The following is a 21,830-nucleotide window of genomic DNA, read 5'->3' as shown; positions in this document are numbered from 1 at the left end:
GTTTGCAGACCTTGGGAGTGTACCAACACTGGGGAGAATTGACCAGCACATGGCAAACCTTGAGCGATTTGTTGTTCTGCTTTTTGACAAAACAAGCACTGCCACATCAGCTGATGAAACGAGAAAAGATCTCTTCACCAGGAAAGGCAGGTCCATTGATCTCATACCACCAACTTCTGCTGCTCTCTACCGGCATGTCAGAAGAACATCTTATCAAGCGGGTCCTGTTTGGGGCCAGTCACTTCTCCCCAATCCTGTGTTACCTTCACCTGTCGAATGGGTTGGATGAAAGGGCCTGGGAACCCTATTGGTCAGATCTGCCTCAAGCATAAGTTTCCTCTTAGGAATTCCTGAAATGTGGATGTGTCAAAGGCTGCAGAGGAAGATGCAAGTGTTTGAAAGCACAACTAGCATATACGGCTCTGTGCAAATGCGGGGGGGATTGTGACCGTGTGTGATTAGACTGTGTTCATAAATTAGTCATTACAGTACTGTACTAGCAATTGGTAATTACAAGGGTGAGATCTATTTTTGTATTAAGTTAATAAGACACTCTTCATATTGAGTTAATAAAACACTGTACTTATGTTCCACATTTAAATACATACTTTACTTTGCGTTAAATTACAGAACAGATATGATTACAGCCGGTTTTATATTTTTCTCCACAAGTATTTGTCTGATGTGCTTACATTTGCTTTCAATGTTTAGAACATCCTTGAAAATATAGGTTAAGACTCCAAAATTGTGACTAAAATGAAAATCCTTCGAATAGCAGCATTTTACTGAATTTTGGCGGCCATCTTGAAAAAAGCAGCCCTATTGGAAAGATATCAAATGGGTCTCTATCACATTTCAAAAGGTACATCTCAAGCTAACTTTGTGCAAAATTTGGTGCCTTTAACCAAATTTGAACGATTTTTACCGAAAACGGCTGGACTACAAGGGTTATGTAATGTAAATAAGTGAAAAAAGTCAGTCCAAGATTCGAGAACTGGTGTATCGTACAAAAAAAGAAGAATAATCGCTTTACACGCATATTTTACCTTTAAGTAATTGTTGTAATAGCCGTTTTGTCCTCTAACTTTCTCTATATTATTATTAGTTATATTATTATATCCTTACTTTCACACAAGGGTTTTATGTAAGGTAAAGTAAGAAAAAAAAGTAATGTCGATCCAAGATTCGAGAACTTGGTGTATCGTGCAAAAAAAAAAAAAAAAAAAAAAAAAAAAAAAAAAAAAAAAAAAAACTAAGAATAACAGTCGTTACAACACGCATATTTTATCTGTATGTAATTGTTACAATAGCCTTTTTGTCGTCTAACTTTCTCTAAAGAGTGATATATCCTTACTTTCACACAAGGGTTATGTAATATAAATCAGTGAAAAAGTAAGTCAGTCCAAGATTCGAGAACTGGTGTATCGTACAAAAAAACGAAGAATAATCGCTTTACACGCATATTTTACTTGTATAGCTATATTTGATAGCCGTTTTGTCCTCTAACTTTCGCTATATTATTATTATTATTATTATTATTATTATTATTATTATTATTATTATTATTATTATTATTATTATTATTATTATTATTATTATTACTTACTTACTTACTTACTTACTTTCACACAAGGGTTATGTAATGTAAATAAGTGAAAACCAATTAATCAACATTTATTCAGTCAAGTGGGAATGGCTATAGCCATAGATATCTGTGTCTATATCTATGCCTACTACTTGTTGATTCAACCTCTTCGCATCATGCATTCAATTTATTTTCTGTTTATGTACTAAAACGATTGTCCTATCATCTGAAATTCGCCGTTAATGCAAATCTTAAAAGAGTCGCTGCCGTTAGATTTATAGCCCGCCATGTCCATGCACGGGCTCTTGCTCCAAGATCAACTTGCAACGTGACAATGTCCTCTAGTGAGAAAACACTTACATTTTTTTTTATTTATCGAGTCAGTGTTAATGCAGATTACACGTATCCGTGGAAATTAATATTTTCCACATGCAAGTAAAATTATTTTATTTGAAGCTTCAGTAAAAACGAAATTGGCGAAATGTGCTACCTACCTTTTCCGTGGTATAGTCTGTCTACTCTGCTCGTTGTAGGTAGACTGGCCTTATGGTAACACATAATTTTTTATCTCAAAACATTTAATAAGCTATACGCATGTAATCAACGATGATTGTTAAATTGCCCATAGACATAACATATTTCCTGTTAGACCTGGTAAATAAAATGGATTACGCTTCTTACGGGGCGCCACCAAATCTCTAAATCTGAAAATAGATACCAAACTCAGGAACGATGTCGTTAAGGACTGCAATACTGTAGTATGTTGCTAGGCTTTGTGTTAGCTGACAATAGTTTAAGGCCATACAAGCATCAATTAATACAGTTCTTTCTGTTGGTCTAATTAGTTTGACAATTTTTACTTTTGCCTAAGGTAGAAAATCAGCCTTGTATGTGTGGTGGCACGTTTACAAAAAGTTAACTCATGTTCTACTGCAATATTTTTTATGTAGTCAAACTTCAAAGTAGTTGAGTGACCTTAACCACGTTTTGTGCTAATACGTTCAGTGATAACAAATTCATTAACAATCTCTCCTCTGAAGACCTCCCATCCCCCCACCCCCATTCTCTCTTCATTTGAACGTGATGATTTGCGTTGACACGAACTGCACGAACTACTTTCAAATAGATATTTCACGCAGAATCTCCCGAAGCAGTACTACTTGTTTAGAAAGTAAGGTGAAGTAGATATAATGGGTGATGACATCATGAGGGAAGAGGTGAGACTAGATCACAGGACAGTGGAAACAACTGGAAGGTAGAGCAGAGTGCGTGAAAATGACTGGGATTTGACGGTGAGAGTCAGCATGTGCAAGCCAGGTTGGAAATATATTCGCAGATTGTTCATCCAACTCACTTTGATGAAAGTGAAATGCAGTAGATGTTGAATGGGTACTAAAGAGAAGAAAGATGAGTCAGTTGAAAGTGAATTATTTTCCTGGTGTGTGACGTATGAAGAATGAAAGACGGAAAAAAACGGACACAGATTGTATTGAGATAGTTTAGTCATGTGGAAGGAATGCATGATTGTGGGTTGCGAAAAGATTGTAGAATTCAGTGGTGTTGGGAGGAATGAGGAGAAGACCTTATAGGAAATGTAAAATAGGTGACCTTGAGGAGGTATCGGTGAGGAAGGGGTCACAAGTGTGTGGAAAGCAGAAGTGAGTTGTGCAGTTGTATTCGACGCGCTGCTGATGAGCCTAATTAGGTTTAGGTGTATAACACAGTAAATGTTGGAGATTTGTGTACAAGACCACTATCCACAATTCACTAGCTGAGTTAATATAGAGCCACCCTTTGGAAAGTAACTGTTAACAATTGCCCAACAAAAATGGGAGCTAAAATGCCCACTCGAGAAAATGTATTTGTATATTAAAATATGCATGAAAATAAAACTTCATTGACCGGTGGAAACAAAATCAAGGTAGTCTGAGCTCTCTCTCTCTCTCTCTCTCTCTCTCTCTCTCTCTCTCTCTCTCTCTCTCTCTCTCTCTCTCTCTCTCTCTCTCTCTCTCTCTAGTTGTTCGCGACGCCTCTAAAAAGAGGAGTAGTAAGCGCCGTAGGTCAGAGATCTATGAGACTTTCTATATCAGCTGACGAGAAGACTGCCAGAGTTACAGGTTAGTCAGTGTAATGTAAACATCGTCTAGTGGTGTGCGTAACCTGCGTTGTTTTCGTTGTTTGTCAAGTGTTTTTATTATTTTGGGAGAAAATGCTCGGTTGTTATTGGGTTATATGATACACGTGAATACGAGTCGTGCTTAGAAGGTTGATCAGTGAGAAGATACGTGGACATAACCGTGATAAACGAAGAGGTTTTGAGAAGTTTTTAGGTAAGTGTCAGTTGCTGTCCTAACTAGGGTTAGCCAAAAGGAAAGCTGGCGACGGGGTTATAATATGCCAGTCACACGACGCATAATTATGCTACGTCGTGACGATGCTTGGACGTTATGTTACTAAAGGCGTTACGGGAGAGAAGTGTAACCCATTACTAAAGCCGCTGTAACCTTAATCTAAACTTAACGTTGTACTATACTAACCTACTACTAGTACTACCTACCTAGTAGGTACCTAGCTACATGGCGGGAGGCTCATCAACGCTACGAAGTTTGAGGAAAGATGTTTTTTAAAACTTATATATCCTTTCGTGATTCTTTCAGCTGTTTTTTGTTTTATTACAGCATATATATATCTATGTTTTCTCAATTTGTGTCATTCCTTTCTAGGCCTCAAACTAGTACCTATATAGTAGTAGTACCTAGCTATATATAAACCTAAGCAGCAAAGGGGAAAAAAGGCTCGTCCTTTCATGTTAACTTGGTCCAGACCACGTACAATCGTACTATACTATCCTTTCGTGATTCTTCCAGCTGTTTATATATATATAATTTATATATATATATATATATATATATATATATATATATAGATAGCTAAATTACAATATCCATGTTTTCTCAACTTTTGGGTAGCCTCTATAGACCTAAGCAGCAAAGGGGGAAAAAAGGGCTTGCCCTTTCATGTTAACTTGGTCCAGACTACGGTAGACATAAGGTCAGAATTAAATTTTGTCTATCTCAACGTTAAATATGGTTTTCCTGTTAAGATTGTGACAGCCTGTCTAGGCCTGTTTATTTTAACATTGTAGGTGCGCCTGTGTTAACATGAAGGGTAAAAAAGGGGCCAGTTCACATACTAGTGTTATGGGGTCGGAACTTAGATCATACTCACTAACCTTACTCTTCTCGGGGGTAAGGTCGAGGTCACATGGCAAACGCAGTGTAAGGGATCAGGGCGACTGTAGGTCAAGTAGGCATTTCATAGGGAATATTATGACCTAACCAGGCTTACCCTGACCTAACCTTTGGGATGCGTACCCCAGGACCATCCCCCCAAGTAAGTTGTGACCCTATAGGCTAATATGCATTCTACCCAATGTCATATAGGCTGTTATTTAATTACCAGTTGATATTTGAAATTTGTTGCTGTACTAGGCTTACACCCTAAATAGCTTATATAGTACAGCTACAGTTCCCGAAAGGGGGTTATATACTGTGACCAGGAAAGACTAGGTAGGAATGTTTGGTAGTTCACAGAGAACGTAAATTTCTTAGAAATTTCCCAAGCCTTTGCATAATTTTAATTCTCAGGCAATTTACTGGATGAAGTGGAGGCCATGTGCACGAATGATCAGTTTGCACATTTACGCTGTAAATATATCAGTGAGAGGGTGCTCATTTATATATTTTGGTTTTACAGCATAGTTTTCTTACAGAGCATATGAATCTGTCATAAATGGTATATACTATGGTAATAAATATACAGTTTTGCCGTGCAGGAAATAAATAGTATTCAGTTTTGCCTTGCTGGATTCAATTTTTAGTCCTTCTAATTGTATATCTTCCAGCAATCAGTGGTAATATTTTAGAACTGCTGAAATCTAGTAAGCCGAGTTAGGTTACTCTATTCCATTTGAAAAGCATAGTTAATGTCTTTGTAAGTAATGTATTCTTAGTTCAGTAATAGCTGGTTTTTTTAATACTAGTATAGACTGAACTTACCACGTTGAAATCCATACTTCTCTTCTTCTTACGACCATAATCTCATCTTGAGGTGGGGTCTTTCTTCTCCACAGAAGTCTGTTGTAGGCACCTGCTTGTTATACAGCCAGTAATTTCATGTCTCTGCATAACATCACTCAGTTTGATTCTTCTTGTATTGTATCCCTGCTTCTTTTGGCCTTGATGGCCATATATGCTTTCTTAACCAGAGCTTCCTTATCTTAGCAAACTACCTCACCACACCACCTCTTCTTGCATTCCCTGGCTTCATGTGTTGGTTTACAAATGCAGTACCAATCATATTTCTTATTTGCTGACTTTCAAACAATTGACACACCCAGGATCCGTTTCACTACTTTCATCTCTGTCATTTCAAGGGTTTCCTCTATTTTTCTTCTCAGCAATTGCTGGTCAGATTACTGTTGTTTCGACCTCAGTCCTAATTCTCTTGGATATTTTTTTTTACATAATTGAGGCAGGTTTCTGTAGCTGTTTGTTAAAGAGATTTCAGATAACTTCAGTTTCTCATTCTAGTTGCTCATTCTCTCTTACTGGAAGTTTCTATTTATAGCAATATGCCGTGACCAAAAATATCATCATCATAAAGGTTTATTTTTAGAGACCATGTTATTAGATCTTAGTTGGTCCATCTGGCGGGCTCCGTTTGTTTGCCAGTTTCAGTCAACAGTTTCCTTGAATTATGTTCTTCCACGTCATAACTTTTTAAAGGTAGTCTATATGACTTTTGTTTTTTCTTGAATGCCTTTTAAATTTGTAGGCTATTGGATTGAAAAGTTTGCAAACTATGTACTATTTGAAGGTTGTTTTTGCAACTGTATGCTGTATTACTGAGTTTTGGTGATATTACATTTGTTAGTGCTCTTATATAGCCTGTATTTATGTGTGTTATTTCTGTTATATTTTGGGAGTATGCCGAACATTTTTATGTTGTATGTTAGCTTACTTCAGTAGTTTTTTTCCTCACTAATTGAATGTTCAAAAGGTAATGTTTTACTTTGTATTTGTTATCTATGATCAGTTGTACTCTTTATTCATGTTGCATCTTTTTTTACTTTGTTGTGATCTGTGACCTGCTTTGTATGGACCTTGGCAAAGTTACTCTTTTTTTGCATTTCACAGTGTAATATGCAGTCAGATTTTTCCAAGATAAGTTTCGTTGAAGTGAAGTGTTGTGCAGTTTAGAATTATGGAGTTAGGTTAATTTTGAACATAACAGATCAGTTAGAAGTAGAATTTTAAAATGTAAGCCTAGCTTTTGATAACTGATTGGAACCAATCACTTTAGTAGTACGTACTTGTGTAGCATTTTAAGGTATACTTCATTTAGTTTCTTGCAAGAGCTTGTTGTAATTGTAATTTCCAAAGTGAGGCAAAGGTACCACTACAGTATAGTACGTGGTTTGTTGCATTTTAAATTCTTAAGTAAAACTTACAGCTTTGATTGAGCCTGATCAGAGTAATGTAAATTGTGGTGAGGTTTTGTTTGATTTCCTCATTCATGACAGCGTGAGGTATTGGTTTGAAAATACAATGAGAACATTTCTCTTGAAAAAGAAGAAGTATGTAAGGGGTAACTTTTTTTCATGCCATAAGATACAGTAATTAAAATATAATTAACTAATAATAGTCAGGTGGAATTAAGAAATGAAGTAGACCTTTTTAGAAGTTATTTTGGTATCTTACAATTTGGGAAGGTTATGCCGTTTGATTTTTGTAGAATATGGCCCATCTGATAAATTTAGGTAAGATCTTGTAATCTATTCTTACCAACACTGTATCAGAGGATGTTTGTGACGAGTTGAATTTATATGGAAAAATTTATTATTTATGTAGGTATATTGCATATTTCTAACCATCAAGTAGCTTTCAAATACAATGAATTAGCCCAAAATACACAACACTGTTCAGTCCAAGATAAATGTGAAGAGTTTCAAGAGATTGTGTAAAACTTTATTTATAAATTTGGGTGGAAGATTTGTGAATTTGAAGTGTGTATGCAAAGCATAATTACTATACAAATCTAAAACATGACCCCTTTTAATTGTCACGTGGCTTGTGTGTTTATTATCTTGAGTACTAGCAACGTATTTTAAATAAAAACAGTTTTTACCGAAGACTTACTGTATGTAAACAGTATTTTATTCTATATAGTTATGCTTTCATTGGAGTCAGATATTGTTAGCTATTTGTAGGTCAATCCATACATTTTCAAGCTGGTTGATGGATTAGCTAATAGTACATTAATTTTATATAAGGAAGAATACATGCTTTCATTTTTGGGTGATTTTAATTTTATTCTTGTTTTAAAACTATGGACAGTTGTGTTGTCAGCCTTACTGGGAACATTAGGTAGTGCATTATTCAAATTTTAGTTCTAAATCAATGTTTATTGTTGCTGTACATGTTACTGTAATAAGAATGTTCTGTATTTCTCAATCTGGGCAGTTTAGCTGTTTAAAGTGGCTGAAGGCCAGTAACTTATAAATTATTGTTTGTAGAGTAATTTACGATAGTTTTGGTTGTGCCAGTGATAATTTAGGAGCTACATGGCATACAATATATTCCGTATAAAAATGCAATGGCATAGAATGGCAATATTAATTTTTTTTTTTTGCAACAGTCAAACGAAGGCATAAAATGAAGCCATGAATGAGGTTCATCTATTAAGCTTGATTTTTTTTTCATTTGGTATCTGTAGTTGTGATATATAGCCTATCAGACATAGTAGATAAGGTAGTTTCACTCTTCAACAGTTTTTGTTTACTTTGTTAGTCATGTTTTTTTCTAATTTTAAGTAAAGTATTGACATAATGCAGTAGTGACATCCCTGATGATAGAACTGACATAATTTTATTCCATTAAGATATAATTAATGTTCCAATTAAATTTCTATTTTAGCTAAATGTTTGTTTATGTTGTAGTTTCACGTACGATAAATTTACTGTACGTACTACTATTATCTTGCAATGTTTATCGTACTGTGGTAAACGTGAATGAAATATACGTTAGATTTTTTAAAGTATTTATGCTTTGTAATTAATGATTAAACTCCTCTTTTACATAAAAGGGATGTAGTTTATTTAGTTTAGTACTATGGCTGTGTTTTTTTTTACAGCTTTGTTAAAAAAAACCCGGATTGTATCTAGAACTTAAGGAATATAGTATGTCGAGAAATTTTGCTAAAACTAAATGTTAAGGTTTGTATTTTATGAAGAAAATTGAATTCTTGAAAGTTTGGTATAATTAAAGCAGGCATTTTATGGTTATATATAGTACATATAATGGCGATCCTCAGTAAAGGTTATTGCAGTTCATTTTGCAAGAGGTGTTTTTTTCTCGGTATAGTTTATATACTGAATAAAAGTGGGTGTACTTCCTTATCGGTACACATTGTGAAAGCCGATGAACAATGTGGACTTCCTTATCATAGAGGTTTGTTATTGCCGCCAGTGATAAGGAGCGTTTATCGGTAGTTTGGGAAACGTATACTCGAGTTTATTCACAGAGGATGAGTCATCTCTGGCGAGGTGGATATTACTGTGGGTTTATTGTCGTGTTCATTATTTATTGTCCTTTTGGGTATCTCGTGAGCAGTCGTTTTGGCTAAATCTGTTGAATGAAACCTTGACTGTAGTTATGAGTTTTAGTTTTACGCTATGTTGCTGTTGTGTGAATAGATTTATGCTGACGTTAATGTGTTATTGAGGTTTAAGAAAAACTCTTTCCTCATAGTCGTATGTGGATTGGTGGGTAGGCTGATTAAGTCTAATAGTTATCTTATGGTTATTATTACAAAAGTAATTTTGATTAACTTATTCTATTTACCAACCCATCCATTTGTTTATCATTATTTTGTGAAGAGTTTGCTATACCCGAGGGATACCCATAACGTAGTACTAAGAATAATAAAAAAACTATTTTTTTCTTTTTTCCTTCGTGACTCGGCCACACTATACCATCATCCTGCTAACATGATTGATGTTCTCTGCTTAAGTGATTGATGTCGCTGTTCAGCTGATTGATGTATGGGTTATTAAGAATAATAAGTAGACCAATGCAGTGGGGATTAATGTCGTGGGTTGAGAAGGACTATGTACTAGGGTACATACTACTCGTAGAGGTCTGCTAGTACTGTTTACCGTTAGGACACGGAGTCCTTAGCATAAAATTTTAGAGCTTGTTTTAATTATTTTTATGCAGAGTATATATATATATATATATATATATATATATATATATATATATTGTTTGTTAACACCTTAATATACATACGTACATAACCTACCTATGTTTGTGTGTGTGACCTTAAACCATTTCCTCTGACAGCGGGTATCTTCTGAGAAAAGATAAGAATTATCTGTGCCACGCTTAAGACTTTCATTAAAAAATGAAGTCTTGACGAAAACCAGCTTATATACAGATATTGGTATATGAAACTTATTGCCCATTTCAGAGTGAACTTTATCGCCTTCATGCGCTCTAGATATAACAAAATACTTTATTATAAATAAAGATAGAATTGTTTAAACAGGGATCAGTAGGTTAATAAAAAGTTCTGTAAACATAAAATGATTAGTGTTCATAATAAATGCTATTAGAATCATTGTATGCATAAGTTCTAGAAAAGTGAAAACAAGCGCTTGTTTGAAAAGCAGGGCTTAAAATCACACAAGGTGTTATTTCCTGGTAGTACTACCTTGCTAACATCCGGTGTGTGATATTGCTCCATATCTTATTTTGAGCCTGTTAGCTAATAAGTGATTATGCTTACACAAATACAACAACATATAATGCTTTCAAGCACTGGGTTATGCTTTTGTGATGACGAGAAATGTACAGCGTGGAAATCGACAGGCCTAGTGAGATGTTTCGACCAGCAAGAAATGTATATAGTGCAAATCTATATAGGCCTAGTGAGATGCTCCGACCAGCGACTCTGGAACAATGAGAATTTTAGTTGGATAAGCCACTGCGAATGTTGACGTTTTTTTCAAATTTGTCAACTCTTGCTTAATCAGTCAAGGAGAGTTGGCTAAGATAGGGTTGCTGGAGTTGGCGAGTGACATAGGCCCAGTCCTCCATAATGCTAACAAGCATGGCCGTTTTTATATCAGGAAAATTGGATTGGTTTTGTGAGGCAATCTTTTTTGGGTTTTAGCTTCAGTTTCAATGGCGAATTTCGTCTGTTTCGTCATTGAAGAATTTCTCCAGCTGGAGAATATTATATAAATATATAGGCTAGATGTCCAAATAATTTTATTTTTATGGAACGTGTTTGTTTGCCAGTTGATATAAAAGTGTTGGGATCCTTTTTGTTTTGTTTTTTTCTATAACACAGACGAGTCTTGTAAAAAGCAAGAAGCTCTATTCTTAAATTACGTATTTGCGTATAGTCGTTATTTTGAGAAACGAATTCATCTGTAAAATTGCTGCCGGTTAAGCTACGCAGCGAGTTTCAGTTCTTTGTAAAAAAAAAAAAAAGCAACGCATTCGTCAAGAGGTTTTGTGATTGCTTGCCTGTTTAGGCTACACTGAAATGTGTATATTTTGTGAGGCCACCTGCAATTGTAGTCGATGAAGATTACTGATCTGGAGGAAGAAAGTGCTTGAGAATGTTGTACCTGGGTATATTGTTTATCAGAAAGTTCTGAGAATTGAAATATTGACGTCATCGCCTGTTATATTACTCAATATTTTCCGAGACACGTCCACTTAGACTTTTTGTGTATAGTCTGCTGATTTTAGAATTGCTATGGCTGAATTTAGAGCTTTCACTGTAGAAAAAAAAAATATTTTTTCAGCTACGATGTTGTAGGTGCCAGTTAGTGAATTTCGAACGAAATTCTCTGAAATTTGTCGCTTCAGTTTTGGAACTTACTGTACCTGGGTATATTGTTTATCAGAAAGTTCTGAGAATTGAAATATTGACGTCACGCCTGTTATATTACTCAATATTTTCCGAGACACGTCCACTTGACTTTTTGTGTATAGTCTGCTGATTTTGGAATTGTTATGGCTGAATTTAATTGGTATTTGGGTACTTATAAGTTGAGTTATTTTATGTTCAGGCTCGATTACCAACAGTTTTGTTGATTCTGAACATGTCTCCTTGTAGTAGAATGAAGTAAACATTTGTAGATTTCACACGGCGAAAAGTCATGCGTATCGTTCAAATTCATAGTGCACTGGCCAAAATTTTAAAGCCAATAATTTGTGGGTGGATTCAGAATTGAAACCATGTTCAAAAAGCGCGACTTAAACACGCCGTCAAAATAAGGCGTTTGTTTCGTCTTCACCAGATTTAATTGGGAAAATGTTCTTTCAACACAGGTTGAAGAGTGTTGCATATTGCAATACAAGACCACGTATGAAGGCAGACAATAAACTGAATCTGGACTGACCTCCATCTTCGTATAGTATTCATTAAATTATTCCTAAATTCGGGTACTTCCTGAGAAAGCAGGGTATCTTGGTATGCACTCTCTTTTGCCCAAATAAGGGACCGCCACCTTCCTGTAAGTCATCAAGCTGTTGCTCAGACTAAAAAAGGAAAGCTCAGGCCGAGTTGAATGATGGACGTCATCTGTCTTTCAGTACTTGTTGCTTCCTCTAGCTCCATGTTTTGCAACATGGCTATGCTACTGTCTTCTTCCAAACGAAACCTCTCGCATATCGGACAAGGAAGTTGTGATAAGGACACTTAAGCAGGTGTTGACCGAAACCTACTTTCATTTCTCCCCTAGATTGTCTGTTTCACGACTTTCTGTACGTAATTTTCGAGATGTCGAAGAAATCACATTTTAATTTCAAGCTTTGAGTTAATTTGTCAAGATACTGAAATATTTTTTTCAAGCGCTGATAGTACTGGTACTAGTGAGCAGGGGCCAGCAGACTTACTTATAAAGTCTGCTAAATTGACTAAGCAAGTTTCCATAGAGGTCGAATGTATAAAGAAAACAGAAAATAGAACGTGAGGATACACCAGTAAAATGACCATGAGTAAGTTAAATAGAATACACGAGTTTATGCGTAAGTGAGCAGGATGTAACTACAAAGGCGAACAAATGAACACAATGTTGAGAGATACTATAAAAAATAACATTATAAGACTTTGGATCTTGGTTAAAACTTTGGATCCTTCCTAGGTATAGTGACCCCCCAACAAAGTTCCGGAGTCGTTGTCTAGGACTAGTATATTTCTTGAGGGTCATTATCTTCATGATAAATACAGTCATGTGTTTAGGTTTTTTACGGTAAACCCCAACGGGCTCGTACTAAACACGCCGCGAAGGTGGATACGTACCGGGTTTGAAACTCGTGGGAGTCACTATGAAAGATCCAAAGCTTTTTCCCACTTATGTATCAACACCTATAAAGCTGCCAGTACCCCCCCCCCCCCCCTTGGAGTAGTCTGCCAGTACACACTTCCCCCTTGGAGTAGTTGTGATGAACACTGCTACTTCACTTAGTCTATAGTAGTTGGAGGGAAACGCCTCACGGTCCTCATTTGAGCACGAAATGTTTCTCTCTCTCTCTCTCTCTCTCTCTCTCTCTCTCTCTCTCTCTCTCTCTCTCTCTCTCTCTCTCTCTCTCTCTCTCAGCGAGGGTTTAGGTAACCGGGACTGTATCGTGTATACGCGGGTTTAATCCTAACCAAGCTGACACGGCTCAGACCTGCCGAATCTCAGATTTTGGCAGTGTACGTGATCCTTTGGCACACAGTTCTCCATTATACTTCTTGGGCTCGATGTTTGATGTGGGTTTCGTGTTATAACAAACGCTTTCGGTTTCTGTTGTTGGTTTTGAATGAAAAATGTTAGCCTACCAGATTTAAGTCATGTCTACGTCTATTTTTAGCGGCAGCGAATGGCCTCGCTATAGTCACTCGTAAATTTATTGCATTGTAATTTTTTTTTCCAATGACTTTTGAAGTCGTTATCGAACAGCCAGCCTTCCGTACAGTCGTTGTTCAAGGGTTGACCTATATACAAAGGCCATTTTAGACCTCGTAATTAGGTCGGTATTCGTCATATATAAACGTGCAGTCGTTTTTTATTTTGGGAATCATTAGTCACCGCAATTGCCTTTTTTCTCTCTCCCGTTAATACCCATGTAATTGAGGTTAGAGAGAGAGAGAGATGCGATAAGCGTATCAAGAGCACATAAACTCCTCTCGAGATGTTCTTTACACACGCTATAGATCTAGAGAGATCTTGGTTACACGCGCATCGTTAGGCCGATAACGAATCTTTGATGAAATGTTTTTCTTTTTTAATTTGGAGCGACAGATAAATACTCCATCGCCTCTTGGAACATGATAATGGATCTTGAGTCAATGAAAGGAGGTCTCTTAATGGTGTCTGGATGAGGATTAGTTTTATTTTTTTTTATAGTATAAGTGGATGTTGCCTGGGCAGGGAGAACTGAAGTGGATGAGGATAGAGAGAAAGAGCGCGGGTGAGGGAGGGAGGGTGAGAGAAAGAGAGAGAAAGCGGATGTGGTAATCACAGAGGTAGAAGAAAGTCAAGAGGGGTGGGAGGAATGAGGAGGCAACAATGGAAGGAGAAGTGTTCATTAAAATTGTCAAGAACCAGGGAAGAAGGATGACGCAGTCGTCAGAATCCATTTACACTTTTGTTTTTGTATCGTGTTTTCGTTTACTGTATCTTTGCCTAAAATACGAGCACATGGGCAGATCGTTTTAGTGATGTAGGTAACCTTGTTTTTTATGTTTATGATAGTTTTAGCATGGCGCCAAGTGGCAGTAACTGTAGACTATAACGTCTGAAATTTCTGGGGTAAATATTAAATCAGGTAGCCTTGTTTATTATAACGTTAGCAATAATTATAGACTATAAAATTCGTCGATTCTGAAATGAAATAGATCTATTGCAGCCCTAACACACAATACCTCTTAAGAGACAAGAGGAAAGGGAACATGTTGATTCCATGCAGTAAAAGAAAAATGATCCTTTTCACCAGCACGCCTCTGCAGAATTGAATAATTATTCAACTCATTGAATAAATGGTTTGAGGAATCGGTCGTTCCATCATTGTTGGATGTGATGCATTCAGTTCAAGCGAGTTGAGAGAGACTACAGTCAAGTTATTATTTACTGTGTTCACGCTTGTTGCAAGTAGTTAGCAATTGTGTGATATTTAGCCGGCTGTTGCTTAGTCTAACCACAAAATATAAGGTTCATCAGTTGTGAGCTCAATTGCATATGCTCTCGCCTTAGCTACTTTATGAAAGTACTTGGCTTTGCGTAAAGAAGCAGACAGCTGTGAAATACGTATTTTTTATTCAAGTACCAACGCTCTTAGATTGAAGTTCTCGCTGCACTGTGTTGAGGGGGATGTTTTTTTATGATTTACGACACTTTTATTGACAAATTTCTTACGGTAATACGTTTCTGGTAGTCTAGTCGACTCCGTAGATAAAGAGTTGTACTACTTCTCAAGTAGATTTTACAATATGGTTTTTCCCCGAATCGAAGATACGATTATGGTAATAAAGGGATACGAAAAACCTTTTCTTTTTGGTGGGACAGCCTCCCTGAGGGTGCCGTGCAACTGGAACAAAAGAAGATCAAGCGAAGATGCATCTTCACTTGATCTTCTTTTGTTCCAATTCTTCTTGTATTTTGATAATTTGCTTACATATTTTATTTGTTAATTTATCTATTTTTCTAATAACTTATTTCTCATTACATTCTGTTACTACTTTAGAATGAGAACCATATTGTTTGGAAGCTTGAATTTCAAGTCAGTGACCTCTGTGGTGGACTTGTTCCATACGAATAGGGTTCATCTTCGTACCAATACTAATAATAACAAAGGAAAGCACTGTTATTTTGACGTAAATTCCAAGTTAATCGCGTGCTTGCAAGAAGATTCACCACTTGAGTGTTTTTCATCGAGCTTGCAATTGCTTCCGTTAGCGCTTTTTATATATGCGCATTGTAGCACTAGCTGAGAGCGGCAGTTTTGTGAATGGACGTCATACCTATCTCATGACAGAGAGAGAGAGAGAGAGAGAGAGAGAGAGAGAGAGAGAGAGAGAGAGAAATAGAGAGAGAGAGAGAGAGAGAATATAAGAGCTGGAAGGTGCTCGTCGTTGTCGTTAAAGTTGATTTACAGCCGATACAAAGGCACAAGTCATCGCTTTACACTTTGCGTTGAATGCGTTGTAGGTATATGCAATCATAGACTCTGCAAAGGAAATCAGTCAGCATTGCTTTACAGCAACTGCTAAAGTCTCTCTCTCTCTCTCTCTCTCTCTCTCTCTCTCTCTCTCTCTCTCTCTCTCTCTCTCTCTCTCTCTCTCTCGGCAAAAGGCTACGTAGTAGGTTCGTGACTATTACCAAGCTGATGAAAGGTGTACGTAGTAGGCCTACAGCATGAGCATGAAAGATGTCGTACTTGAGGGAAGGCTAATTATATTCAAGCTCCTCTCTCTCTCTCTCTCTCTCTCTCTCTCTCTCTCTCTCTCTCTGAGTGTGTGTGTGTGAAAACGATCTGTAGTATTTTTGTGTAACTTTTCCTGTGTTAATGTTTAACGCGGTTGTAGACTAAATGGAAGTACGCAAGGCACCTTTGACGTAATTACTCTCTCTCTCTCTCTCTCTCTCCTCTGTGTGTGGAAACGATCTTGAGTATTTCTGTATAACGTTTTCCGTGTTAATATTTAATGTGGTATTAGATCAAGTGGAAATACGCAAGGCACCTCTGATGTGATTTCTCTCTCTCTCTCTCTCTCTCTCTCTCTCTCATAACCAGTGTGACTGACTGAAAGCGATAATCGCCTTTCACTTTTGAGCTACAAAGAATTGAGAGAAAGTTTTGTGATTCTATTGGAATTTTATCGTCAGTAGTTAGAATCGATATTAGTGTATGTTATGTGCTGTTTCCCTCGCTCAGTTGTTTTGGCGTGCATGACATTTTTATTGCTCTCTCTCTCTCTCTCTCTCTCTCTCTCTCTCTCTCTCTCTCTCTCTCTCTCTGTTTGTGCGTGTGTGTGTGTGTGTTGTGGGTGTAAATTACACTTTTCGCCGCAGATGTTTTGAAGTGCATGTTATTTTTTATTACCTCTCTCTCTCTATGTTTGTGTGTGTGTCTCTCTCTCTCTCTCTCTCTCTCTCTCTCTCTCTCTCTCACACACACAATCTTCAGGATTTTAAGCACTCGGAAGGATTCGAAGAGGCCTTTGAATCTCCTCTAGCCACACATCCTGGTGAGATGACGTCTTGCCCCCCCCCCCCCCCCCCCCCCCCCCCCCCCACATCCCCCCTGTCAGTTTTCAGTTTTGGGTGCTCTCTCTCTCTCTCTCTCTCTCTCTCTCTCTCTCTCTCTCTCTCTCTCTCTCTCTCTCTCTCCAGAAGGATTTTCTTGGGCCAAGCAGTGAATTAAGGTCTTAGTTGTCAACGAACTGTTTTTGGATAAGAAAAAATAGAATGTAACATTCTCTCTCTCTCTCTCTCTCTCTCTCTCTCTCTCTCTCTCTCTCTCTCTCTCTCTCATTGTATGTGGTTTATGCGGTGGACGTGGTCGAGTTAAAGACGTCGGTAGTTCCCTTGTTGCACTAAGGTCCCTTCTCGATGACATATATCGTTAATTTGCTCAAGTTATGTTCATTTCTTCCAGCCATTTTTGTCGAATTTAAGTTGAGTGATCAAAACATTCATCTTTTTTTCTGAAGAAACCATCCGTATATTTCCTGGGTTTAATGTTCTAAACTGCATGCTATTGTTTTTATTTTGTTTTTTGTATTCGTTTGTCACGCTATGTACTATTAAGTCTTCATAAACAAATCGATGTCCTGAAAGTTTCGCAGATTGAAATGTTTTTGACATAAAAATTTGTTCATATTTTTGATAGAAAAATTTTGAAATTACAAAATTTTGATATATTTTTGACTGAAGAATTTGGTAATACTTCTGACAAAATTTGGAAATATTTTTGACAAAAATTTGGAAATATTTTTGACAAAAATTTGGAAATATTTTTGACAGAAAAATTTGGAAATATTTTTTACAGAAAATTTTGAAATATTTTCGACAGACAATTTTTAGGTAGTTAGGTTTTGTTTGCGCTGGGAAAATCCTTAATTTAGAGAATAAAATTCTTCTAACAGAAAATTTATGCGTTTTTGGTGGAAGGGGGCCGCCTCGGAATTTCCTTATTTCACAGAATTAAATTCTTTTGACTTCGACAATTTATTAGGATTTTGTTTGCCCTCGGAAATTCCTTATTTTGCAGAATTAAATTCTTTTGACTTCGGCATTTTTTTAGAATTTGTTTGCCCTCTGAAATTCCTTATTTCTCAGAATTAAATTCTTTTGACCTCGGCATTTTTTTTAGAATTTGTTTGTCCTCGGAAATTCCTTATTTCTCAGAATTAAATTCTTTTGACTTCGGCATTTTTTTTAAAGAATTTGTTTGTCCTCGGAAATTCCTTATTTCTCAGAATTAAATTCTTTTGACTTCGGCATTTTTTAAAGAATTTGTTTGCCCTCTGAAATTCCTTATTTCTCAGAATTCTTTTGACTTCGGCATTTTTTTTAGAATTTGTTTGCCCTCGGAAATTCCTTATTTCTCAGAATTAAATTCTTTTGACTTCGGCATTTTTTTTAGAATTTGTTTGCCCTCGAAAATTCCTTTTTTCTCAGAATTAAATTCTTTTGACTTGGACAATTTATTAGGATTTTGTTTGCCCTCGGAAATTCCTTATTTCTCAGAATTAAATTCTTTTGACTTCGCGAGCGCAACGCCTTCTAGGAATTTTAAAACGCCCGAAAGGATGTCGGGTGCCATTGTGTCTGAATATTGTCTGTCCTTCTACTCCTTTCTTGTCCGGTCACTTTTATTATACCATATAAATGCCCTTCTTTTCCCGAACGAGTCCAGCCTTAATCACTGGAAAGTAAGAGTTTCGTGGATGTTCCAGGCGAAAGATATTCCTTTTGGAATATTGTTGATATGGAATCTTTTCTCTCGCAAATGGATACTTTATTCACGACCCTTCTTAGATATATAGGGAATGGTTGCTGTAACATTATATTTGTTTGTTTGTATGGTGTTTTTTACGTTGCACGCAACCAGTGGTTTTTCAGCAAAGGGACCAACGGCTTTGACGTGACTTCCGAACCACGTCAAGAGTGAACTTCTATCACCAGAAATACACATCGCTCACCCCTCAGTGGAATGCCCGAGAATCGAACTCGTGGCCACCGAGGTGGCAGGCAAAGACCATACCAACCACGCCACTGAAGCGCTGTAAATTATATTTGCCACCGCTAGAAACGTAAGGATGGATAAACAGTAGTACAGAAGGACTATTTGGGAAAAAGTATAGATATTGAATCCTTTCTCTCGCAAATGTATAAGTTATTCTCGATCCTTCTTAGATATATAGGGGATGGTTGCCTGAAGTAAATCGTATTTGCCAGTGCTATAAATGTATCTACATTTGCACAGTATAATTTCAAAACATTCCTGTAGTTATGATTATCTTAAGTGATAACCCAAACGACCTTGAAGGTAACGAGAGAGAGAGAGAGAGAGAGAGAGAGAGAGAGAGAGAGAGAGAGAGAGTACACGTTCTTTCAGAGTAGAAGATATATTAGCATATCTTAAAAACCAGTGAGGCGTAATTATTGTGCATTTGAAGTTCATTCTCACGACTGACATTTAAAGACTTAAGATTTTTTTTTTCTTATTTTCCCCGAGTACCTGTTTCCACCTAGTCATTCAGCATGGTTAACAGAAGCAAGACGGCTTTCAACTGACAAGGCGCTGGCTAGGCTGACTGACTTACGCTGACTTGGTCTTCTTAGCACAGACTGACTCAGCAACAGCTGTCATAGAGTTCTTCACATCTTGTGATACCAACCTTTGGGTGACGTCACGCATTGTCGACCAGAGGTTTTCCTGCCTGACTCATTTGTAAGAGGAGAGGGTACTGGGGGGGGGGGTCAGAGGGGGGGAGTGATACCTAGACTGGTGGGCTAGGTATTTGGGGATGGGGGGGGGCGGGGGGGGGGGGGGGGGGGGGTGGGGGGGGGGGGATGGCCCTGTGGTTTTGGGGCTAAGGGCGATATTTTTGAGAGTTATCTCCGGCCTCTCATAGTGACCAAGGTGCTTTACTCTGGCGAGGTGCGGTTGATAAGAAGGACAACTGCGAGTATTGGATGCGGGTTGGAGGGCTGGGGGAAGGGGGGAAAGGGGGGGGGTGGTTTACACAATTGGGGTGAAGGATCTTAGGGGACATATTTCACATGGTTAACCGCGTCCCACGCCGATATTATGTAGGCAGTCTTTTGTTTCATAGAAATTTTGACGCTGCTGTTCGTTATCTGATAAAAGAGTGGATGGGTTGTGTCACACTAGATTACGTATCGTAGTACGCTCTATGCATATATATATATATATATATATATATATATATATATATATATATATATATATATAATATGATAATAAAAGGAAACCCTAAAAACGCCAAAAATGTAGAAAGTAAGTACTACTTTCTTTCAGAGATTCTGAAGGGAGAGACGGCAGTCTCTGAAATATAGTATATACTTACTTTTTATATTTTGGCGTTCTTATAGGCTCCTTTTATTAGATAGAATTCTGATGTAACAGAACCGTTTTTACCAGACATACATATATTTTTATACCATAATATACTTATATATATATATATATATATATATATATATATAGATATTATATATACATATACATACACACACATCGAGTCCAACAAAGTCCCAGTACCATTCAGGACATTAGTTACTTGTAATGGTACTGGGACTTTATGGACAACCCCACACACACACACACACACACACACTCACACACACACACACACACACACACATATATATATATATATATAATATATATATATATATATATATATATATATATATATATATATATATATATATATATATAATATACACCACACGCACAAACACACTCAATTGTTACAGGAAAATTTTACCGTCAGAAGTAAATGCAATCATGCAATCATGGGTCTATCAACTAAATCTTTAGATGATTTGTTGCATAAGGAAGATTAAAATAGAGACGTAAACCTGAATGACGTAAAATTGGACATGGGTTAACGTAAGATTGGGAATACTTCTGTTGAGGGTTTTTAAGGAGAACAATTATTAAGGGACTGAAGAATACAAACTGGAGGACGGTTGCATTGAAAGGGAGATGGCGGTAGTATGGTGTGATTGAATGGCTGACCAGGGTTTGTCCTGTTATGTCTGATGAGGGAAAGATTCCCTAGGAATTGGTGAGGAATGATCACTCCTTTCTTTAAAGATAAAGTAAGTCTTGTAGGGGCATGATTTTGCTTAGCATAATAGGAAACGTGCATGGCAGGATTTTGACTGAGACAGGATTCGTTGAAGAGGAATAGTGTAGGATGACGCTAGGAAGATAATGTTTTAAGATATATATATACACACAAAGGGTGCATGGGATTCAGATGTCATTGATAAAGTTTTCATTCAACCCATGCTTAATCGGATTAAAGAAGGATTATCAGTGGGAGTGACCTAAATTGGCCCAATTGTGGATGGATCCCTTGGTATAAATACCACCTTTTCTGTAACTTTTCTCATTCATGTACCTGAAATATAGTATTTTCTCTATGTATTTTGGCATTTTTATGGACTCCTTTCATTAGATGGAATTCTATTGTAACAACATTTTTACCAGTCCACTTATGTATGTGAATATTATATATATAATATTATATAGTATATAATATATATATATATATATATAATAATATATATATATATATAATATATACATCATATAATATATACACACACAGAGAAAGAGAGAGAGAGCGAGCAAGGTTGCTGGCCGTTGTAATGGACTGCGCTGCCGAGACGGGGACACACAATGCCTATGATAACAGGACCAGTAAGGTTTACAAGACGCCGTGACGTCACTGGACGCGTGGCCGTTGATTGGTCAGTCGTTTTGTCGCCCTTTATTGCATGATTACAAGCGGATGCTTTGATCTCTCTCTCTCTCTCTCTCTCTCCGTGTGACGTCAGTCGAAGTCATCAGGTCTCGAAGGTCGTCATATGCATCGTGTTTGTAATGAGTAATGTCTGTTGTATTTTCTGGCTCCT

The 21,830-nt window shown here is 37.0% G+C and overlaps 1 protein-coding gene across 1 annotated transcript in view; it reads left to right on the top strand.

Annotated features, from left to right (window-relative positions):
• Window positions 1-3,698: 3,698 nt before the first annotated feature.
• LOC135194962 (TBC1 domain family member 10A-like) overlaps window positions 3,699-21,830 on the top strand; it is a 148,289-nt gene continuing 130,157 nt past the window's right edge. The window contains exon 1 of the mRNA XM_064221200.1: window positions 3,699-3,915. The gene's annotated coding sequence lies outside the window, so the exon portion shown is untranslated. The remainder of the gene's footprint in view (window positions 3,916-21,830) is intronic.

This window comes from Macrobrachium nipponense, chromosome 15, assembly GCF_015104395.2.
Source record: "Macrobrachium nipponense isolate FS-2020 chromosome 15, ASM1510439v2, whole genome shotgun sequence".
NCBI classification, from domain to species: domain Eukaryota; kingdom Metazoa; phylum Arthropoda; class Malacostraca; order Decapoda; family Palaemonidae; genus Macrobrachium; species Macrobrachium nipponense.
The sequence above is the reverse complement of the archived record's forward strand: the minus strand, read 5'-3'. Positions and strand labels throughout refer to the sequence as shown.